Source organism: Leopardus geoffroyi, chromosome A3 (assembly GCF_018350155.1).
Source record: "Leopardus geoffroyi isolate Oge1 chromosome A3, O.geoffroyi_Oge1_pat1.0, whole genome shotgun sequence".
NCBI classification, from domain to species: Eukaryota; Metazoa; Chordata; class Mammalia; order Carnivora; family Felidae; genus Leopardus; species Leopardus geoffroyi.
Genome location: NC_059336.1, coordinates 130,681,334 through 130,697,257, shown reverse-complemented (window position 1 = coordinate 130,697,257; position 15,924 = coordinate 130,681,334). Strand labels below are relative to the sequence as shown.

The window sequence follows — 15,924 nt, the reverse complement described above, 5'->3', positions numbered from 1 at the left end:
AACTTGGATCCATGGCTAAGTATAAGAGATACACTTAGTCAAAACATAGAATCGATGTGCGCCTTAGTGTCCTCATTTATAATTTGGGATGTGTAACTCTTCCCTGTGGATTTCATAGGATGGTTATAAAGATCATTATGATAGGATACATGGCATTTAATTGTATACCATGGTCATCAAATATCATAGTGGGTGTGATATCTCTTGCTTTTGTTATCACAATCTTTCTTATTTCTCATATTGAAAAATTGAGGCCCAGGAAAGATTTAAAATTGACCTAAGATCACATCACTGACAGACTCCTCTTTGTGCTTGTCCAATGCAATATGCTTTCCTCATAACATGTTTTAATGACATATAGGAAAATCATCCCAGAATGATCTACCATATATACTCTCATGGTTTGAATTAGTATCTGTAAGGAAATATCATTTGTAAATACACAGAAGTTTATTTTCTAAAATTTATTCAAATTTTATATTAAAGAGTCATTCGTGATTTTCAACAAAGATTTCCGATATTCTCATTTTCACCAGAAGAGGCCACTATGATCCAACTTAATGAATTTATTATCACATTGATTAATGCCATTTGGTTTAGAAAATTGCCAGGCACTTTAAAAGGCAATGATTAGGAATATGTCTTGCTTTTCTTGCTACTCCTCCTTTTTTATATATTTTATTTTATTTTTAATTTTTATTATTTTTAGTGTCTTATTTATTTTTGAGAGAGAGAGAGAGAGAGAGAGAGAGAGAGACAGGGTATGAGTGGGGGAGGGGCAGAGAGAGAGGGAGACAGAGAATCGGAAGCAGGCTCCAGGCTCTGAGTTGTGAGCACAGAGCCCGACTTGAGGCTCAAACCCACGAACTGTGAGATCATGACCTGAGCCGAAGTCAGCACGCTCAACCGACTGAACCACCCAGGCACCCTAGAAAAAATTACTGTCTTAATATGAAACATTTCTTATAGGGTCTCTTTCTGTTTTGTTCTTAGGAGACTCTTCTTCTAAAAGAATGTTTTCTTTGAAAAAAGTTCAGGAGATGGAAGACAGAAAGAACATAAATGAAGACTATAAGAATTTCTGTACTATTCTAATCCTATATCTGAATTTAGAAGATACTTTTCTATTGCTAAACTTTATGTTCCCCACTGTACCCCCAAATGCAGAGGTTATAGGACCTTTCACATCCCAGGAAAAGTCACTGAAGTAAAACTTAAAATAGATAAGGCATATGGGTTTCTTTTCCTAAAGAGGAGAAAAGACCATTTGTGAATCCAAAGACATTTCCAGGCAAATCTATTGTGAGCGATTTTACCGATGAAACTTGAAGATCTGAAAAACGATCTCTTCTGGACCTATGTTTTCAAATAAAGATCCTCCCTATAGCACACTGTATATGCAAATATTTAAGGTAAGTACAATATAGAATAAAAAGTCATATTTGCAGAAGAGATGAAAACCATGGATTGAAAGTTTTAAATACTCATCCTGCAGCTCTGAAATGAGAACTAGCATTTCTAGATCAGGGTGACATTAAACATTGTCCAAATCTGATCTGTAATGTTTGCCTCCCTTGAACACGTCACTCCTACCTGTGGGCACTTCTCTTCATGTGCGCCAGGCAGGATAATATTCTGATAAGGGAGAGAAGTCTGAGAACTGTGTTTCTATGAGCCTCTCTCCCCACGCTCTGGAAACTGGTGCTTGCTAAGCTGCGTATGTGGTGCTAGGTTATAGATCTGAGAAGGTGTAGTCTTTGCCCTCCTAAATCCCCTGTACAACCATGAGGACGGACACACAAGTGGATGAAAACTACACACCCAATAGGCATCAATACAAGATGCAAAGAAAACACAGAACAGACATCTCAGTATTTCCTGGGTGTCGGGGGAGCCTGCCTCATCACAAATTTCATTTGCTGATTATCTACACTGCACATTTTTCAAGAGACTATGAGGATGCAAAACCAAGAAACATTGCAATTCTCCCTTTGATAAAGCAGTGTCTCAGTATGATAGAATGATTTAGACTGCATACATGTAATTATTTCTTTGCGGCTACCTATGTATGCCTCCATATTCTTTATGGAGCTTTACGCTGTGCTAAAATTTAATATTCCTTTTGAATAATTGTCAGTTCTACTAATAAACTAATTTGGTGGTTCTCTTGAGGCCAACAGAGTGATTGGTTTTGTGTCCGATTACTGTTGAAAAAGCACATTTACTCCAATAGATGGCACTGTGATATAAATTAGTAGAATTATGAAATTGAAAATTAAAAAAAAAAGTAATCATGATCTTTTTTTTTCCCCTCAAGCAGACTTTATGAAGCATTAATCAATTCAGAGAAGGTAATAAAGTGCCTGGAAAATGAATCCCAATGTTATTTAAATTATGGCTGTTTATCAGTAAACAGAAGAAACTGATGGACCACCTATTGGAGTCTACCAAAAGGCAAGCTGGTCAAAATAGATTTGACGCCTAATAATGTTTGGGGATATTTTTGATGCACAGAATACACTCTGGATTTGTTATTATTTGTAGGATGAATTCCGTTATCATTTTCCTTTCAAGGAGTCAACTTTGACAATCCCCACGTTGAAATCAAATAGGTCTGCAGACACTTCTTTTGTAAACTTGAAAATCCTGCCAGCTCTTTGCCTGAGACACGGGTCTCTTTAATGTCAGAAGGATGTTTGTCTGCCAGGGAGAGCTAACATTTATTTTTGTTCTAAATTAGAAAAACAATAGGACTGAATCAGCTTGACATGACATTTAGCTGAACACCACCAGGGAGGATCGCATTGGTGAGGATGAAGAAATAGAAAGAGAGATGAGCCCCCACAAGGAAGCCTGTGCTGCAATCAGAAAGGCGATGTGTGAGGCGAGGCTGGTGGGATACCAGGGGGCTGTTTCCTGGTCCTCAGAAACCTGGGATGACAGGAGTGTGGGCACAGTTTGCAGAGCGTCCACGGTCAGTCCGGCATTTGGTTCTCGGCAACGTTTTGGGTCAGAGATGAGAAAGCAAAGGAGAATGAAGAGTTACCGTGTTCTGATGGAGACGCTGAGTGATGCGGAAGGTGGTCTTGTGTTAGGGCACAGGCGGCTTTCGAGATGAGTGTTTGACCCAAGTGGTTTTTCACCGTGATGATCTGTCAGTGACCAAAAAGAGAAAATCTTCACCTTAAGAAGTCTGCTTTACGAAATTAGTCAGTCAGAGAAAGACCAAAATCATATGCCTTCACTCATCTGAGGACTTTAAGAGACAAAATAGATGAACATAAGGGAAGCAAGAGTAGTATAAAAGCAGGGAGGGGGACCAAACAGAAGAGACTCATAAATATGGAGAACAAACAGAGGGTTACCGGAGGGGGTGTAGGAGGGGGGGGTGGGCTAAATGGGTCAGGGGCACTAAGGATTCTACCCCTGCAATCATTGTTGTACGATATGCTAACTAACTTGGATGTTAATTGAAATAAATAAATAAATAAATAAATAAATAAATAAATAAATAAAAAGAAGCCTGCTTTCTTTGGGTTTACTATTTTGCGACGTGAAGTGACATAAGGGTTAGAGGTTATACTCTTGTAAATGAAGATCCACATCAAGACAGTGGGATACAGTGGGAAAGAGTTAGTGGGACACATGGGTTCTGCCATTTCATCTGTGGCATTTATACAACAGTAGGGAAGAAAAGATTATTTCTAGAATCCCTATTAACACTAAAAAGCCTACTACCATCTCATTTTCCTGACGCTGAACGGTATAAATTCTGTTAAAATTTAATGACCTCATTAACCACAAATGGTAAATTATATTTTAGCATGGAAAGCTGAATTATTCATTCATAAGTCTGAGAACGGAGAAGTAGGTTTTTAGGTTTTCCTGACATTGTCAGTGTTTTTGGAAGCAAGTTCGATAGACAGAACAAGTCAACTTCCTTTACAGAGTTTGGCTTTGTTTCCCTCCCTCCCTCCTTTTCTTCTTTCCTTCTTCCTCCAGATATTTATTGATCAACTACTGTGTGCTAGAGACTATATGGGGAACTTGGGAGAAAGCAGTTGCAAGTCCAACCTTGACGCTTTCTTTTAGAGTTTACAGTCTGGTAGACAGTCAAGTTAACAGGACACAGTTAGGACACAGAAAGATGTGCTAAGAAGAGTGGGAATATGGACTGCCACATTAGGCTGCAACCTTCCAATTCGAAAGCAGAGTCCTCCTCTCTGTGCCCATCTATTTCCTTGCGTCTCACCTTATCCAGGTTCAAGGATGGTGCCTTCACGTTCCTCAAGACTCTTGTGCCAAGGGCAAAGACCTCTAGATACTATCCTCACTAGTTTCCTAGGATTCCAGAACAAAATCTCACAAGCTGGGTGAGAAATTAACTTGAGAAATTAATTTGATCACAGTCATGGAGGCCAGAAATTCAAACTTAAGGTGTCAGTAGGGCCATGATCTCTCTAAAGGACCTAGGAAAGGATTCTTCTTTGCCTCTTCTAGCTTTTGGTGGCTGCTGGCAATCTTTGGAGTTCCTTGGCTTGGGGCAGCGTAGTTACAACCTTTGCCTCCCCCCCATCATGTGGTCTTCCCTCAATTCTCTCATGTTTCTCTCTCTCTCTCTCTCTCTCTCTCTCTCTCTCTCTCTCTCTCTCCCTCTATCTATCTAAAATACACCAGTCACTGAATTCAAGGGCCACCCTACTCCTGCAGGACATCACCCAAAGTTGATCAAATCACCCATGATTCAATTTCCAAATAAGGTCACATTCAGTTTCCAGATGGGCATGAATTTTTGGCAGGTACTATTTAACTCAGTACACGACTTAGCAGCCTAAGATAAAAGGAGATATGAAGGGAAACAGCAGAAGTAGAGACTGCATTTGTTAACATAACACAGATATTTTTAATGATGGTGCATATTATATGTGTTTATTAAGAGAAAATGGAACATGGTTTAGTGAAAACATATGTTTATGCATTTATAATGAATGGTGTTCCCATTTAAATGTTATAGTATACATTCCATTCACAGAGGCCTGGATTCCGGGCTGATCGCAGGGAACTGAAATCCTGGAGTGTTCCTGAGTCTCATGGAGATCAGTAGCCTCATCCTCACTGCCCACCAAGCTAGAGTACCATGTCCTTTTCATTCCCCTGCCCATCCTTCAGAGAAGACACTAGTGAGTCGGTCAAAAGAGATAGTCCACAAGATGATGCAAAGTGCAAAGTCTGAGAAATATTAGAATAATTAGTCTCTGAATTATTGAGAATGTGAAGAATTCTTGACAATATAATGATTCCAGTAAATTTCCTTCCAATTTTCTTCAATTCAAAATCAATTTCAAATTTGCTTGTCTTGCCATTAAAGATGACATATTTAATACAAAGGAGTTTAAACAATGATAACACACAATCCTTTTATGGTAGATTTGTTGCTAAGCCCTCAAACCACAAATCAAACATCTTAAGACAAGATTTATGTTCTTTTCCATTTTTTCAGGCCTTGGAGAATTTTCATCAGGGGAGAATTGGGTTTACAAGTAAAACTAATGTTCTGAAGTGTTAGGCTTTTCCCCTTGATAGGTCAGACCCCAGTAGAGTGTGGATATGGTCTCCACTGCGTCCACTCTCCCTTCCTTCCTTCCTTCCTTCCTTCCTTCTTTCCTTCCTTCCTTCCTTCCTTCCTTCCTTTCCTTTCCTTTCCTTTCCTTTCCCTTCCTTCCTCCTTTCCTTTCTTTCTTTCTTCCTTCCTTCCTTCCTTCCTCCCTTCCTTCCTTCCTTCCTTCCTTCTTTTTGCCCTCAGGGACTACAAATGGTTTCACAATGAGAGCTGAAAATCCTCTGGTGTGTGAATTTCTTTGTAATCCTTTCCTAAATGTCTCCAGGAGACAGAGTTCAAGCTTTGCCTTCAAGCTTTGCATCCAGAAAACGGTAACTATGTGAGGTGATATACATGCAATTAGCTGGATGGTGGTGGTCATTTCACAATGTATCCACATATCAAAACATCAAGTTGCAGACTCTAAAATATACAATTTTTATTTATCATTTATACTTCAACAAAGCTGAAGGAAGGCGAGAGCTAATTCTATGAGTTCAAGCGCAGTTTCTAGAATCATGTGCTTAGGTCCACAAATGGGCAGAAGTGGGAAGAGATTTTTAAAACAAATAGGCTTGTTCAAGATCACTCAGGGGGTCTGGAGCATGCTTGAGAGTGCCACAGAGCTTCCTGCCAGCATCTGGGTGTCTGGAGCTTTGGGCGAATTGTATGAACTTCACAGCTTGCCAATTCAGAAAAGTGCCTCCTGGGCACAGAAGCCCTGCACGAGGTTCCCTTCCTCTTGTCCACACAGGCTGAGCAATGCTGGATTCTGTCCTTCACCCATCCCCTCAACTGGACAACTTCTGCAGCTATAACACACACCCAGAGGGGGCAGCCCTGGGTCTGTGTTTCAGGACAGACTTTTCTTCTTTACCCTTCACTCCCTCTAGTTTTGCTTACTAGTCCTCATTTGCTATGATGCCCACTTCCCCGACAGACAAAAGAGATTTTAGAAGTTGGAGAAACAGGGGCGTCTGGGTGGCTCAGTCAGTTGGGTGTTTGACTCTGGCTGAGGTCATGATCTCACCGTTCATGGGTTCGAGCCCTGTGTTGGATTCTGTGATGACAACTCGAAGGCTGGAGCCTGCTTCCGATTCTGTGTCTCCCTCCCTCTCTGTCCCTCCCCCACTCGGGTTCTGTCTCTCTGTCTCTCTCTCTCTCAAAAATAAATAAACATTAAAACATTAAAAAAAAAAAAAAAAGAAGTTGAAGAAATACCAGTTGCTCATCTTCACCAGTAATCCCTGAGCACATGATTATTTAGCAAGTGTCAAGTATCCAGAAGGTACTATGCACAAGGAGGCAGTGGAACCCAGGGCTTATTAGTGGAGACCGGCTGGATGTGGGTTCTGACTGTTTCCACCCCTTCCATTCGTGAGACTTTAGATAAGTTATGTGAAAAGTTATTATTCCTCCCCAGACAGACTGATTTTAGCAGCTAAAAATAGGATTATATGGATTAAAAGGACTAATACATGTAAAGATATTTTTAAGTAGAAAAAGTATTTGGCACACCCAAAAATGTTAGAATTCAGCATTATATTTTTAATAAATGAAGTATAAATGCAATAAGATGCTTAGGCACTCATCATAAAGAACGTATCATCTCATGGACCCTACTGTAAATATTTTGGAAATAATTATTGAGTAATTTCCAAGCATCAACACCTGATTTTACCAATAACACAGAGAAAAAAGAAGAATTAATGAGACAATGTTTGCCCCTAGTGACGACTTTTTCTTCATTCATGAATACACAGTTATAATCTTAAATCTAATTTTGGCAAGTCTGAGTTGAATATATTTGATGCTCAAGGTTACAAAGTGTTCATGGGTTTGTAGGTTAGTTTTTAATTCCACTAGAAATACTCTAGTATTTCATCTGTCTCCATTTGTGCGTGAGTGTGTGTGTGTGCATGAGAGAGAGAGGGGGGGGAGGAGGGGGAGAGAATTCTGAAGGTTTACTCAATATTTCTTATAATCCCACTTAAAATAAATGAGAGAGGCTTCTGGCTTCTTTCTCAGGGGGAAATGACTTTGAGCCTGCTGATAATCTCTGTGCTCAGCTCATTAATTTTATACCTAACAAGATCATAAACATTTTCCGGAACTCAATATGAGATGATATCAGGAAGAAGTTTCCAGTAAAACAAAAATCCAAACTCCTATGTCACTTAAGGTTTTTGGTTTTTCGTTTGTTTTTGGAAGTAAATACTATGATCACATCTATAGATATCAAGTTTCTCCACATGAAGGATTCACCTGGAAACATGCATGCGTCTTGCAGAAGTTGCCAACTGAATGCCAGGATAACTGCTGAGTATCCCCTAGGGTGGAACTCATTGATGAGGCTCTCCGCTGACCATTATTATTCTGGAAAACCTTCTAAGACCCTGGGTCTGGCTTTCATTCTTGTGGGCTCATGGAAACCTGACTGGTCAGTATGCCCAGTTCAGGCCTGTCTCTATGACAGCTTCACATGGACTAACCCAAGGGCACCGACCTATGGACCAGAATGCTAATTTCTTCATTTTCTCCATTTGCACTAAAAAGAGAACTGTCCAAGAATACCGGGAGGCTGACATGTCCACGACCTGAGTTGTCCCCAACTAATGGCAAATTATTCTGGAATGTTAAGTAATCAGAAGGTGACTTGGTGAATTTGAAATGAGAATAAGGGAAATCTTGTAGGGGAGATTCCCAGAAGTGGATTTACTGTGTCAAACGGAATGAACTTGACCCAAAGCGCTACACGAAAGGATGTCTTTCCTATCCTCTACGAGCATTGAGCATCCTAATTTGTTTCTCTTAAAACTGCTTTGAAAACCACAACGATCTATCACTACATGCTTATCATAATGGCGGAGCAACATGTGACAACAGCAAAGGCTGGCAAGGATGTGGGGAAACCGAATCCTCGTGCACTGCTGGTAGGAATGCAAAATGGTATAGTCGATCTGGAAAGGCGTTTGGCAGCCTCTTGTAAAACTAAACATGTAATTACCATATGACCTCACAATTGAATCCGTGGGCACTTATCCCAGAGAAATGTCACACTGCTCCTGAAATTACACAAATGTATTGAGTTGCAGTGATGTTGCCAATAATCATTAATTGAAAAACTTGATTAGAAAACTGAATAACATCTTCATAAAGAAAAACAAAAACGGGTGCAACAAATGTATAGAAAATTGTCTGAGGCTGGCAAAAAAACAGACACATAGACCAATGGAATAGAATAGAAACCCCAGAACTAGACCCACAAACGTATGGCCAACTCATCTTTGACAAAGCAGGAAAGAACATCCAATGGAAAAAAGACAGCCTCTTTAACAAATGGTGCTGGGAGAACTGGACAGCAACATGCAGAAGGTTGAAACTAGACCACTTTCTCACACCATTCACAAAAATAAACTCAAAATGGCTAAAGGACCTGAATGTGAGACAGGAAACCATCAAAACCTTAGCGGAGAAAGCAGGAAAAGACCTCTCTGACCTCAGCCGCAGCAATCTCTTACTCGACACATCCCCAAAGGCAAGGGAATTAAAAGCAAAAGTGAATTACTGGGACCTTATGAAGATAAAAAGCTTCTGCACAGCAAAGGAAACAACCAACAAAACTAAAAGGCAACCAACGGAATGGGAAAAGATATTCGCAAATGACATATCAGACAAAGGGCTAGTATCCAGAATCTATAAAGAGCTCACCAAACTCCACACCCGAAAAACAAATAACCCAGTGAAGAAATGGGCAGAAAACATGAATAGACACTTCTCTAAAGAAGACATCCGGATGGCCAACAGGCACATGAAAAGATGTTCAACGTCGCTCCTCATCAGGGAAACACAAATCAAAACCACACTCAGATATCACCTCACGCCAGTCAGAGTGGCCAAAATGAACAAATCAGGAGACTATAGATGCTGGCGAGGATGTGGAGAAACAGGAACCCTCTTGCACTGTTGGTGGGAATGCAAATTGGTGCAGCCGCTCTGGAAAGCAGTGTGGAGGTTCCTCAGAAAATTAAAAATAGACCTACCCTATGACCCAGCAATAGCACTGCTAGGAATTTATCCAAGGGATACAGGAGTACTGATGCATAGGGGCACTTGTACCCCAATGTTCATAGCAGCACTCTCAACAATAGCCAAATTATGGAAAGAGCCTAAATGTCCATCAACTGATGAATGGATAAAGAAATTGTGGTTTATATACACAATGGAGTACTACATGGCAATGAGAAAGAATGAAATATGGCCCTTTGTAGCAACGTGGATGGAACTGGAGAGTGTGATGCTAAGTGAAATAAGCCATACAGAGAAAGACAGATACCATATGGTTTCACTCTTATGTGGATCCTGAGAAACTTAACAGGAACCCATGGGGGAGGGGGAGGAAAAAAGAAAAAAAAAAAAAAAAGAGGTTACAGTGGGAGAGAGCCAAAGCATAAGAGACTGTTAAAAACTGAGAACAAACTGAGGGTTGATGGGGGGTGGGAGGGAGGAGAGGGTGGGTGATGGGTATTGAGGAGGGCACCTTTTGGGATGAGCACTGGGTGTTGTATGGAAACCAATTGGACAATAAATTTCATATAATAAAATAAAAAAAAAAAAAAAAAAGAAAATTGTCTGAGGGAATGTGTACCAAGATACTAAGTTGTTATTGGGCAGGCTAATGGTAGGTGATTTCTTTTTGTCATTCTAAAATTTTTCTGAAGTACTCTATATTACTTAAATAATGCAAACTAATCATTTTTAAAATTTTTTAAATTTTATTTTAGAGAGAGGGAGTGGGGAAGAAAGACAGAGGGACAGACAGAGAGAGAGAGAGAGAATCTTTAGCAGGCTCAGGGGGGAGCCTGATGTGGGGCTCGATCCCACAACCCTGGAATCTTGACCTGAGCCAAAATCAAGAGTTCGTTGCTCACTCGACTGAGCCACCCAGGTGCCCCACAAACAATAATTTTTTACATATTTCAAAAGGAACGTTTTTGTCGTGTGAATATTTTAAAATCCTTCCTACTGTTATTTCAAAGCATCATTAGCATTTAATATCCAATAAGTGTCTGTTATCTTTTTTAAATCAAACTTTTTATTTTGAAATAATTGTATGGTCACACGCAATTATAAGAAATAATACTGGGAGGTTCTGTGTACCCTTTACACAGTTTCCTATAACGGTAACATCTTGCAAAATTATGGCATAACATCACAGCCAGGATATTGCCATTGATATAGTCCACAGATATCACTCAGATTTCCCCAGTTTTACTTCTGGTCCTGTGTGTGTATGTATGTGTGCGTGTATTTAATTCTACATCATTTCACTACATAATGTAGATTCATGTGTCCATCACCACCAGGATTTCTTGTGTTGCCCTTTTATAACCACATTGACCCCTCTTCTGCCGCGCCCAACAGTCCCTAACTCCTGGCAACCACTAATTTAATTTTCCATTTCTATAATTTCGTCATCCCAAGAATGTTATACAAATGGGATCACATAGTATTTGACCTTTTCAAAGTGGCTTTTATTAATCAGCACAATTCCCTAGAGACTCATAAAAGCTGTTGCATGTATCAAGCACCCATTCCTTTTTCACTGCTGAGTAATATTCCACTGTATGGATGTACTGCCCTTTGTTTATCTACTCATTCACTGAAGGACAGCTGGGTCATCTCTAGGCTTGAGCTGTTATGATAAAGCTATTATGGATGTCTGCGTACCGGGTTTTGTGTGACTATATATTTTTTTTAGCTAGTTATTGGCAACGTCACTGCAAATCAATACATTTACCTCTATTGTGTAATTTTAGTAGGTGTTCGATATTGTATATGTACATTCATATTTCTATATGTTGTGCATAGATACATTATATATATTGCGTTTATATACATTGTATATATTATATATAGTGTGTGTGTGTGTATATATATAGTGTACCTACATCCTACATATTGTATATACTTATTTACAGAGAAAGAATTGGTATGGTGGAGGGAGTGTCTGTAATTAGACACAGCCTGGTCTCACATTCCAGTTTGGCCATTTACTGACTGTGTAATCCGAATATGTCACTCAGCATTTGGAGTCTCAATTTCCTTATCCAGAAACTAATTACAGCTGGTATATTTGTCATAAAGGTACATAGCATTTGGTACATAGTAGGTGCTCACTAAATCATGACTGCTGTTTCCGGAGGCCAGAACAACATTTCTTGGGTATGCATAGGGCAACACTTTTGTGTTGTGTTGAAAAGGCAAAGCATTTGATTCCCAGAGCAGCAGCCTTTGGCCCTCGCCAGGCTGGGTCATATTAGGAGATTACTGACAAACAAAGGCCACCCTTATGAAATCTCTGTGGAATTCTGTTCATAACCCACGGCAACTTTTCTTCTTATTTTGGCAGCATGATTTAATGATTCTTTCTAGCACACGCCACATAAAGAGGCAAACAGTTTTAGTTAATTCTTAGGATTATGACTGAAGGTTGACCTCTTCCTTATAAAAGTTCAGTTCCAGACATTTGATAAGAATTTGTTCCGATTTCTCTGGCAGCTTCCACTTTGGTTCAGAACTTCATCACGTCTCCTGTAGAATGTTCCAGCAGCCTGCTAGCCCATGTCCATACTTTCCCCAGCTCAGCCTGGCCTCTGCAGCACAGCCAGCATGCGCTTTCTAAAAATAAGGATTTTCTTATTTTTATTATGCAGCTTTTGATATTTGAAACAATTATCCCAGTGAGTAATGAGATGTCCTGCGGGATTCTTGTTTGCAAAAAGAGGCTTGTGAGGGTTGAACAAAAATGAAATTGGCTTTGATGCTTACATGGGGTGCTTTTCTTCCCCAGAACCCAGAGTAGAAAGTTCCAAGCCCCCTTTGTAGGGGAAAAGGATAAACAACAACTCGGGACGTGGCAAGGTGGGGGCGGTGTGCTGGGGAGATTGGTCTCATATGACATCGCCTTTTCCAAATCTTCTGTAAATATTCTGCCTGTGTAGATAGCTGTGATATGCTTGTTTGGTAAGGAAAGGATGGGAGAAGACGTGAAATGCACTTTGAAGTGTGCATAAACAGGTCTGGACGCTAGCTGACAATAACAACAAAGGACCAACATAGTTTGAGCATTGACTTTGAGCAGGTCTTTCCATATGCTGTCTCATCTAATCTTCACAGCAAACTTACAGAGCTGGTATCATCAACCCTCCTGCGAAGACCAGAACGTAGTGGCTTGGAGATGCGCGGAAACTTGTTCCAGGGACTCTCATCAAGCCAAGGCAAAGCCAAGATCCTCTGAACCCCTGGGCATTACACTTCCCCTTGCTTCCCCCAGCGCCCTGCAGTGAAGCCTATCACAGCCTCACTGTAGTACGCATCCAGCATCTACGTGTGTAACTTTTTGTGATACTTTCATTCCAATAAATATTTACTGGATGTTCACAGCTCATCCAATATAATGCTTTTCCTCTCTCCAAGGTTTAATATTAAATAGATATTGCTTGTTGTTTTGCCTCCTGGATACCCATTTTCTAAATGCGATGATGTTATCAGCCTGCTGTGAAATGTGGGTAGGGGAAGACATGAACTCACAACTCTGGAATGTGCACACAGGGCATCTACACGGGGCATTTGAAATCATCTAGTCCAAAGACTCAAACGTGAGGTAGACATGTCAAGATTTTCTCCTTGGCATCATGAACAATTAATGTAATTAGCTCCATGGTGCATCTAATGAGGACCAAAACACAGAACCAAATTAAGCAATGTATTTCCTTAAATTAAAATTTCTTAGAAACATTGAATTTATATTGTTTTCACAATATACAAATACATGATCTAAGCCACAAGCATAAATTTTCACTAATTTCACAAACCATAGAACTGACTTCACAGTTCTTCTGTTAATGACCATTTCTTATTTGTTGTGTGACCTTTTACTACATGTAAATTAATACAAGACAACTGGCTATAGGTTTCAAGAGTATAGGGCAGACTTGTGCTTATGTGCTAATAATTTTATGCCTCCCACCTAGTACCCCACGCCAATACAAATAGGAATCAGGCAAACACAACAAACAACAAACAGAAATTTCTGTGGTAAACTTAGAGATAGATCATGGCAGATCGTTAATGTGTCACAGAAGCATAGTCAAAGCCTGGTGGAAACCTGGTCTGCTTTACCCAATATTAACATGTAAAAAATTTTTTTAATGTTTTATTTGCTTTTGAGAGAAAGGGTGGGGGTGGGGCAGAGAGAGAGAAAGGGAGACACAGAATCCGAAGCAGGCTCCAGGCTCTGAGCCATCAGCACAGAGCCCGACACAGGATTCGAACTCACAGACTGCGAGATCATGACCTGAGCTGAAGTTGGATGCTCAACCGACTGAGCCACCCAAGTGCCCCAATAATCTATTTTAACTGAGTGAAATGAAGGCTAGATAAGGGACATAATTTGAACCACGAAATGTTCTTACTTATGAAGATTATTACCACTATTCTCAATCCTCTTATTACTTCCCAGGGGGAAATGAATCCTATATTTTTGGGCTCTTTGTTGGTAGGAAAGGAATTATCGAACCTTCTCTGCGTGTACTTGCACGTGCACGTGCACACTCACACACATACACACACATTCACAGTTGTAACCACTTAAAGACCAGCTTACATCTTTCTTTCAAACAAAGCAAGGCGTGTTTCTTCCCAGCACAATTTTAAAAATGATCAAAATATGCCAAGAAGAAAATAAAAATTGTGCTTATTTTCCCACTAATCTGAACAGTTAAATTCACTTAGGGGAAATGATGGAATAAAAAAAAAAAAAGCTCTTTTACAGTAGGTTGTAAACATACTAATATTCACCAAAATTTCAGTGACTTTGCCAAGAAGTTATGCCTCTATTTTATGACTTTAACTCATATTTTTACTTACACTGAACAGTATCTTTTGAAAAGGAAATATAACTAGTTATAATGACACAAACACTGAGCTTCAGTCTACGAATCTCTCCACTTGAGAATTAACCTCTGTGAAAGATAAGCTTCGCTGGTGACCTCATTCCTTTGTCAAATACCCAAAGATCCACTACTCAGTCGATGCATGTTATCTTTTCAAATTAAATCCTCCTGTCGTGAGCCTGATAAAGATGATTTAAGTCCTTGGAAAAACATGATTTTATCTTCGTTTTCTACATTTTACTGAAATGAATGTACTTCTTCTTCCTATTTTCTTTTTAATTTCAAGCACTGGGGTTTAAAGTTGATTAACCGCCATTATTAAACTAAAGTACATGTAAATGAGAATAGATTTTCTTCTGAGAGAAAATACTTTTAATCTTCAAAGAAAAAATACTTTCTGCTACTCAGATCCACGTGAGAAGACAGAAAAATGTGGCCTCCTTCTGGTAGGAAGTCAGAAAGAGGCCCAAATTCTGCATGTTACGATGAAGAGCTGGGATAAAAGAGTCAGTAGAATAGGGAACAATGGTGTCATGGAGACCAGGACCTGGGGAAGAGAGGAGGTTTGGTGTCTGGGAACCCTTCTAACTGTCAGTCAATGCAATCCCCAGAAATTTCCCTTCCATTGAAAAGGTCTGCATCAATTGGTTTAATATAGTTAATTGGTACTCATTAATTACTTTAGGGCATTATGAACTGTCTAATTCAAAACAAGGGAAGCTTCCAGAGAGACAGAGTCTTCCACGGTTAAAGCTTATTCAGGACCACCCTTCCTTACTATTACTGGGCCAGGTAATCTCTGGTGTATGGAGGGAAGGACACCCCTCCAAATACCCCTCTGTGTGAAGGGTGTACATGGGATTCTTGGTAGGAAGGCTCACTGCCTTGGCTACAGCTTGCCAAAAATCAAGATTACATGAGACTGGACCCTATCACTCTGGGTAGTGGATGAGACACCACCCCTTGGAGCTTGGTAAGCTGAGGTGGATTTCTCAGTTGAGCTATGTGGCAAGCAAGGAGGCATGATTACCACAGCCCATCTTTGAAATGGGGTTTGTCATCCCCTTTATAGTTCTGAGAAAGTAAATATGACCAGCGTTTTAACTTCAGAATGATGGGACTCTGTGGGACAGGGTGACATCAAATGCGACAGAATCAAGTCAGGCAGCAACAAAGCCAAAGGCAGAAAGTGTAACTGAATCAGTTGACATGTCTGCTGAATCACCCTTCTCATCTCAGTAGAGGCCAACAAAGTAACCAAAGACAGAAATGAAGCCGAGGTAGACCAACTAAGAAGCAAGAGGGTGATCCAGAATTTTTTTTTGCTAAAAAACTCTTCTCTGTAATGACCCTAAGGGACAAGTGGGG

The 15,924-nt window shown here is 40.0% G+C and overlaps 1 long non-coding RNA gene across 3 annotated transcripts in view; it reads right to left on the bottom strand.

Moving 5' to 3' along the window:
- LOC123581561 overlaps positions 1–15,924 on the bottom strand; it is a 170,301-nt gene that overhangs the window by 53,635 nt on the left and 100,742 nt on the right. The window lies entirely within an intron of this gene.